Raw genomic sequence first — 8,569 nt, forward strand, 5'->3', positions numbered from 1 at the left:
AACGGTGTTGTTCACTTACATCCAATAAATTTGGACTTGTAAGAGACAACGTTAAAAAATATACCGTAACACAAAACTCCCACACTTAACGAAGTTAGGGTGACATTGTGAACTGTGTGCAGCAGAGGAACAATCCGGAGATGATTATTGTATCAGCAGTGACAATGCACGTGTCACAAAGCAGCGTCTGTGAAACAGCGGTTTGTGCTACAGTAACATTCCCGAAACTAACTGGCCCGCGCAGAGTCCCGACCTCAACGCAACGGAACACCTGATTTATAAGTTAGGAAGTAAAACTCGCTCCAGACAGTAGGGTCCAACATCACTATTGTCTCTGGTTTAGACTGTTGAAGAATGGGCTGCCATTCAGACACATTATGATAGTTTCCTCCAGAACAGTTCAACCCATAAAGACGAAAGGTGTACACATCTCATATCGTTGTTCACTAACAAGTGTCTGGATACTAAAATTGATGAACATTTTATTCATATTATTTATACTCAAAATTTCGTTGTAAAAATGCAGTGCTCATTGTTTTAGTAGATGAGTTGGCCCAGGGTGTTGTTAGGCCCTGAAAACACTTACAATCTCTTTCATTTTAGTTCATGTTTTTATCTAGTAACGACAGCAAAGTATTTCATACATGTTTTTACACACAAGAGAGTGATGCGCACCTCTTTCCCACAGTAAAAGATATTCTATATGCGCAACAGAAGTTCCTACAGATCACCGTCTGACAACTGAATTCAACTGAGCGAAGACTAAACGCAAAGTAACTGACGTGGCGCACGTTCTGTTCCATGTAACACAAGAACTATTTTTGTAGATTGTAACACAAGCTGTTTGTTCAAATTGGAAATTATCGTAGCAACCGGTTTTAAAATAATAAACTTCAGTTAAAATAATAAACTTTAAAATAATAAACTTTATAGATATAGATATAGTTTTGTGGATGTAAAACTTTGAGAAATAAAACAATAACAAACGATCTTTCTTTTAGTTACGGAAATAAATTTAACAGTTCAAAATGTACTACGTGTACATGAAGATAAATTTTTTCTGAAGAAGTCAAGTGTCTTTTTGAAATACAATGATGGTTCTTACTTTGATGAAGGAAGCATTTTTTTAACCTTTTCGTAAATTAAATTTGGAAAACAATCACGTCCACATGGCGTTAGTTATGAGTGATACTGAGGAAAATGAAAACCAGATTAAAAGAGAAATCTGTAGGATAACAAATTTTCGAAGCAGAGCATTATCACGCAAAAGTATTAGTACGTTATGGACAGATTTGAAAAGGTATAAAAATTCGTAAGTGCATCAGAGCAACGGGTAATTATGTGAGAAACATGAAGCTCATACTTTATCAGTAAAAATCGAAATAAAACATTACCTTAAAAGAAGGTGGAATCGCAACCTTCAGTTGACCCAGAAGTATGCTATAAACCTCGGTTTTAGCTGGAAACTGCAAACGTTTTTCTATGAAGGGACCGACCGTCTTGTCACACAGAGGGAAAAGTGTATTAACAGGCTGTTATATTTGAATTAATAAAGAGTTCACTTACTTTTTTTCCAATTGTCACGTATTGGTTTCACTATCCTTGGTAATTCTAAGAGTATGCCATTTGACATGGAAACCAAGAAGAGAAGAGCCCTTTATTGATTAAAGGAAGGAAACAAAATAGCAATACAAATGACACAATACCGACTTACAAATCAATCATTGTTACACACTCCCGGGCTCGTGGTCTTGCAGTAGCGTTCTCGCTTCCCGCGCACGGGGTCTCGGGTTCGATTCCCGGCGAGGTCAGGGATTTTCTCTGCCTCGAGATGACTGGGTGTTGTGTGTCTTTCATTATCATTTCATCCTCATTGACTCGCAACTCGCCGTAGTGGCGTTAAAGAACTTGTGGAGCGGCGGCCGAATCGCCCGCGTGGGGTCTCCCGGCCACCAATGCCATACGCTCATTATTACTGTTACAGATATTTAATGTGTTATTGTTCTATTTAAAAACATGACCAAGCGATCAATGGTAGAGCTTCTGGAGTTTTCCAATAATTTACCGGAGGGTACATTTTTTGACATATATTAATCGAAATTTTATCGCTTGATATGGAGATATGTAACTTCTAAAACATACACTCATGCTCATAAATGAAGGATAATTGCAGAATGTGGTGCCCCGCAACGTGACACTACACAAAACTGGCGCTAATAGCATAGGCACATAGGAAACACCCACGACACAGATCTGTAACTCCACGGTATTGGTGATAAGTTGAGAAAACCGTACCGAAACACATGTGCTACAAAACGCCACTGTTTCCTGCACATGTACGCCGACATCAATATGGGATATGATCACCATGCACACGTACACAGGCCGCACAACGGGTTGGCGTACTCTGGATCAGGTGGTCGATCAGATGCTGGGGTATAGCCTCCCATTCTTGGACCAGTGTCTGTCAGAGATTCTGAAGTGTCGTAGGGGTTGGAAGACGTGCAGCGATACGTAGACCCAGAGCATCTCAGGCTTGGTCGATGGGATTTAGGTCTGGAGAACAGGCAGGCCACTCCATTCCCCTGATATCTTCTGTTTCAAGGTACCCCTCCACGATGGCAGCTCGGTGCGGCCGTGCGTTATCATCCATCAGGAGGAAGGTGGGACCCACTGCACCCCTGAAAAGGCGGACATACTGCTGAAAACTGACGTCCCGATACACCTTACCTGTTAGAGATCCTCTGTCATACAGAGGTGTACATGCACCAATCGTAATCCCACCCCACACCATCAAACCACGACCTCCGTACAGGTCCCTTTCAAGGACATTAAGGGGTTGGCATCTGGTTCCTGGTTCACATGAGATGAAAGCCCGGCGAGAATCACTGTTCAGAGTACAATTGGACTCGTCCGTGAACATAACCTGGGATTACTGGTAAAACGACCATGTGTTGTGTTCTTGACACCAGGCTTTACCGGCTCTCCTGTGACCAGGGGTCAGTGGAATGCATATTACAGGTCTCCGAGCGAATAATCCATGTCTGTTCAGTCGTCTGTAGACTGTTTGTCTGGAGACAACTGTTCCAGTGGCTGCAGTAAGGTCCCGAGCAAGACTACCTGCAGTACTCCGTCGCCGTCTGCGGGCACTGATGGTGAGATATGGGTCTTCTGTAGTGTGCACGTCTCGTACTGTAGCGCCTGGACACGTTTCCTATTTGCTGGAATCGTTGCCATAATCTTGAGATCACACTTTGTGGCACACGGAGGGCCCGTGTTACGACCTGCTGCATTTGACTAGCTTCCAGTCGCCCCAGTATTCTACCCCTCATAAAGTCATCAATATGTGTTCTCTGAGCCATTTTCAACACACAGTCACCATTAGCACATCTGAAAACCTCTGCACACTTACTCGCTGCACCGTAATCGGACATGCACCAGCACGCTTCTGCGTATGCGGACTGCTGCCAGCGCCACCGTGCGATGACCACAGGTCAAATGCACCGCATGGTCATACCCTGAGATGATTAAAACCTGCAAACCGCCCACGAGAGCGTTGTTTAACCATGTACCAGCATTATCCTTAATTTATGAGCTTGAGTGTATATCAGCTAACATGTACCACATGTTTAAAAGGTTTAAGGTTACTTCAACTTTCGCCCACTTTCATATGTATGTAGCTGCAGTAGCATTGTCGTAGAAGTGGCTTAAGAATACCTTATTATTAATAACCAGGAACGACGGTATCTCTCATAAAAAATAGGAACTACGAATGATAATTGCAGCTGAGGCTAATGCTAAAATGTTGATACAAGATTGCGTATTACAACTGGGGCAAAATCAATAGGGCACTACAGACAGCAGAACAAGCAAATTTCTCCCTAACATCAAGAAGAGAGTAAAAATGAGATTTCTTAACGTGATTGGCACATTACCTGACCGATCATGGCCCATATGCAAGGTAACTGTACAAAATCAGAAGGCAGGTGAATGATAGCTGCGCCTGCGGCAGCGCGGACACTCCACGGCACTTATTGAGGCGCTGCGCTTTGCGACGGTTCAGCGGGTAGTGGCCGTCAGATTCTAATGGCATTGTATACCATGGTAATACTGAGGAACGGTCAACCTGGCGCATCTTTAAGGAACATTTCTGGCTCCCAGAGGGAGGAGTGAGGGCAAAGTGGGCAGCGATCGGAACCCCGAGGCCTGGCCATCACTTCCATTCCCACCCTCCAGGAACCAAGGAAACCGTAGGGTGTGTGTGTGTGTGTGTGTGTGTGTGTGTGTGTGTGTGTGTGTGTATGTGTGTGTGTGTGTGTTCGGGCTGATGGGCACTCAAGAAACCGTAGGGAATATAGAGTAGAGGTAAAATGAACATCGAAACTTCCTGGCAGATTAACACTGTGTGCCGGGCCGAGACTCGAACTCGGGACCTTTGCCTTTCGCGGGCAAGTGCTCTACCAACTGAGCTACCCAAGCACGACTCACGCCCCGTCCTCACAGCTTTACTTCTGCCAGTACTTCGTCTCCTACCTTCCAAATTCAGTTGGTAGAGCACTTGTCCGCGAAAGGTAAAGGTCCCAATTTCGAGTCTCGGCCCGGCACACAGTTTTAATCCTCCAGGAAGTTTCATATCAGTGCACACTCCGCTGCAGAGTGAAAATCTCATTCTGGAAACATGGAAATGTATTCGCAGTTGCGAATACGGAAAACCATCCGCTGTTTGACGGAATGAAAATTTGTGCCGAACAGCGACTCGAGCCCAGATTTTCGGCTTCCCATGAGCGGTGGCCTTATCATTAGGCTACAAGATCCCGCATACATGCATGTCCAAATGAACATCGCATCCTAATTCGGAAATGAAATTAAATTAAATGAGCGTTTGGCATCGTTGGCCGGGAGGCCCCGTCCGGGCAAGTTCGGCCGCCAAGTGTAAGTCCTATTTCAATTGACGCAACATTCGGTGACTTACGTGCCGGTGATGAGGATGAAATGATTATGAGCACAACACAACAGCCAGTCCACGAGCGGAGAAAATCTCCAACCCGTCCGGACATCGAATCCGGGCCCTCTGCATGGGAAGCAAGCTCGTTACTTACCAGCTAAGCAGGTGGACCGTAATTCAGAATAATACAGCGACTGCAATATCGTACTTATCCGCCAACACTGGGCAAGCGACTTTCAAGTACTGGTTCTTGCCTGTACGGGAATATACATAATGGATGTACGAGTACAGGTTGTAGACACACGATTGACGACATATGGAAGTTCGCGTATCACCATGAGTCGCCCTTGGATAGCCAAATGGTAATGCGACCGCTCGCGATAAGCAGGAAATCGGGGTTTGAGTCCCACTCCGCCACAAATTTTCATTGTCGTCATTCCATTATACAGCTGATGGTTGTCCATACTCACAACTGCGAATACATTTCATGTATTTCATTCATTGACCGCTGATGTCACTTGCCTTTTCTTCATCCGTAGAGTGTGTGTGCTAGTCTGGCTGGCAGCATGCTGAGGCGTGGTTGAATGCCTGTCATGGAGAGTCGATCCCCGCTTCTAAACTTAGAACCGATATATTCTCTACTCATCGGAATGTTTTTCTCGGAAAACCTATATGTCGCGAGTCTCAATGAACATTATGTAACCGCCACCAACTTCCACTATGCCTTGTTGACAATTTGGGTCCATGGCCTCGTGGGGTCTGTGACACACTCGAACCTTACCATCAGCTCTTACCAATCGAAATCGGTATCCATCCGGCCCGACCACGGTTTTACAGTCGTCTAAGGATCAACGATATGGTCACGAGCCCAGAAGACGCGCTGCATGTTATGTCGCGTCGGTCGTCTGCTGCCATACTACATTAACGCTAAATTTCGCCGTACTGTCCAAATAGACTCCTCCTCGCGATGCCGGTTTCCAGCTATTGTCGATGGTATTAATGTCGAAGAAAAGGAAAATAAATAAACGATGTTCATTTTTAGAATGAGATTTTCACTCTGCAACGGAGTTTGCGCTGATATGAAACTTCCGGGCAGATTAAAAGTGTATGCCGGGCCGAGACTCGAACTCGGGACATTTGCCTCTCGCGGGCAAGTGCTCTACCAACTGAGCTACCCAAGCACGACTCACGCCCCGTCCTCACAGCCTTACTTCTGCCAGTACCTCGTCTCCTACCTTCCAAACTTTACAGAATCTCTACTGCGAACCTTGGAGAACTAGCACTCCTGAAAGAAAGGATATTGCGGAGACATGGCTTAGCCACAGCCTGGAGATGTTTCCAGAGTGAGAGCGTCTGTAAAGTTTGGAAGGTAGGAGACGACGTACTGGCAGAAGTAAAACTGTGAGGACAGGGCGTGAGTTGTGCTTGGGTAGCTCCGATTGTAGAGCACATGTCCGCGAAAGGCAAAGGTCCCGAGTTCGAGTCTCGGTCCGGCACACAATTTTAATCTGCCAGGAAGTTTCACATTTCCATGTATTTCAAAACGGCTGTGGTCGCCTTAGTGTCTTTTGTTTTGGACGTACATGCGTGTCCAAAGCATCATTGCGTCGTAATTTGGAATAACACAGAGAATGCAATATCGAAAGTGTGAAATCGTTTTTCAAGAATTTTCATTGCATTGGTGCAAACGATCACGGAAGTGTGGGATCCAAGACGTTGAATGGCTTGTTAGAGTGGGACCGCTGCTGACGTGCTGACCTATGCCCAAGGTATGGAGCACACAGCAGCTGTTGGCCGGATAGTACAAGGGCGGATACAGTATCGGAAATAACCGTCTACAGTTTAGATGCACCCTAATAAATGAACAAAGACATAGTATAAGCTACGGTCGCAGGTTCGAATCCTGCCTCGGGCATGGATGTATGTGATGGCCTTAGGTTAGTTAGGTTTAAGTAATTATAAGTCTAGGGGACTGATGACCTCAGATGAGTTCCATAGTACTTAGAGCCATTTGAACCATTTTGAACATAGTAAAACCTGTACTACTAACACTAATAATGGGTAATTAGTTACGAGGTTTGACTGTGGTACTGTTATGGTAGAAAAAAGTGATACAAATAGTATTACCATTTTCTAACATTAGATTTTTTTTAATAATTACCTGAAATAAATAATTGAGATGTACATTTATCATTATCCACGGAAATGTTAATTTTACGGCTTATTTTAGCTTCTCAGATAACAGGCTGTAATTCTGAAGGATAAATAAATACAAATAATAAATATGAATAAATTAAAGGATCTTCGTAATACTTAAATATTCGGGAGCAATTGTTACGGTGATAACGTGTGTACTGAGAGATGCCTTTAGAACAATTTGGCGTAGTCCTGGTATGTCGGAAAACTCGAGATAAATCGTATACTTCGTTTACCGTTCTCGGCCTACCTACGTCTGTGGCACACAAAACGCCAGAATGGGTTATCCGCGTGGCCGGTGATAACGCATCCAGCACTTGCGAGGTCAGCAACGCTTTCCGTTTATGGCGCTGGAGTGGCATTCTTACAAGGAACCCGTCGAGTGCGAAATCGCTAAAGGCGATTGATGGTAACGGCATTCGACGCATTCTGCCATGCAAACGCAATATTAGCTGCTAATGGCAACAGGAGGCGAGAGTGAATGTATCCAGTGGTGAGCACAGCATGAGACTACGGAGTGCAGTTGAACTGCTTAGCTGACGAGTAACTCACAACGGTTCTACAGTGCTAGTGGTGTTGATACAAAGCAGAGCAATGACAACGATGAACAAGGCAAACATTACATTGTATCTATAAGAACAGAAGCCGAAGTTGACATTCCATCCCCAAGGAATTACGCAGAGTGAGAAAGAAGTAGCAGATGGAATATCAGCGTTTCTGCGACGAGTCAGTGGAATGTGTGGTGTCGTATACGCTTCACTGTGCGGACAGTCTATACGAGGAGTACAATGAAGACGACAGGTACTTAACAAGTGAAAGTGATACTGAAACAGGTGTTGAGCCATGTAAATCAGCACCCTTGCCGGATAGGGAAGCACAAATCCTACCTCAAGTTAAACGTAGTAAAGGACAATAGTTGTCCAATCCGCGGGTTTTAAACATAATTACGAACGAGGGAGATCACCCGCTGTGTAGTAAAAAACAATTATGAACAAAATTCGAATACGTCCGCAGCAATATGAACGTGAAATACAAACCAGGGGTATTCAAGGGAGGACAATGTGCACTGTTACAAAAACTGGTTTTAACGCGCTTCAAGGATGCTCGATACAATTTACAGGATGTTCATAATAGCGACCTCCTACGTTATGCACATTAAGTTGCATGCGACATACATGACTTCAAGGAAAGCAGTGGATGGTTGCATAGCTTCAAACAGTGCTACATAACTGGAAGACGAAAGATGACGAAATTTCAAAAAAGAGTCAGCTGGACAATGCCCACCAAACTGCGGACTCTGCGCGAAAATTTGTAGATGACACAAACAAACTTATCCCATCGCTGAGTAAGGAATTTGTTTCCTACTCCAACCAATGAAGATTCAAAAAGGAAATGCATATGAAAGGATCCCTGGAAAGAAGAGGTACC

At 44.5% G+C, this 8,569-nt stretch overlaps 1 non-coding gene across 1 annotated transcript; it reads right to left on the reverse strand.

Annotated features, from left to right (window-relative positions):
* Window positions 1-4,405: 4,405 nt before the first annotated feature.
* Window positions 4,406-4,480, reverse strand: Trnas-cga (transfer RNA serine (anticodon CGA)). Its single transcript has one exon. It is a non-coding gene; the product is annotated as a tRNA-Ser (tRNA).
* Between the last annotated feature and the right edge of the window lie 4,089 nt (window positions 4,481-8,569).

Source organism: Schistocerca cancellata, chromosome 1 (genome assembly GCF_023864275.1).
Source record: "Schistocerca cancellata isolate TAMUIC-IGC-003103 chromosome 1, iqSchCanc2.1, whole genome shotgun sequence".
Classification (NCBI taxonomy): Eukaryota; Metazoa; Arthropoda; class Insecta; order Orthoptera; family Acrididae; genus Schistocerca; species Schistocerca cancellata.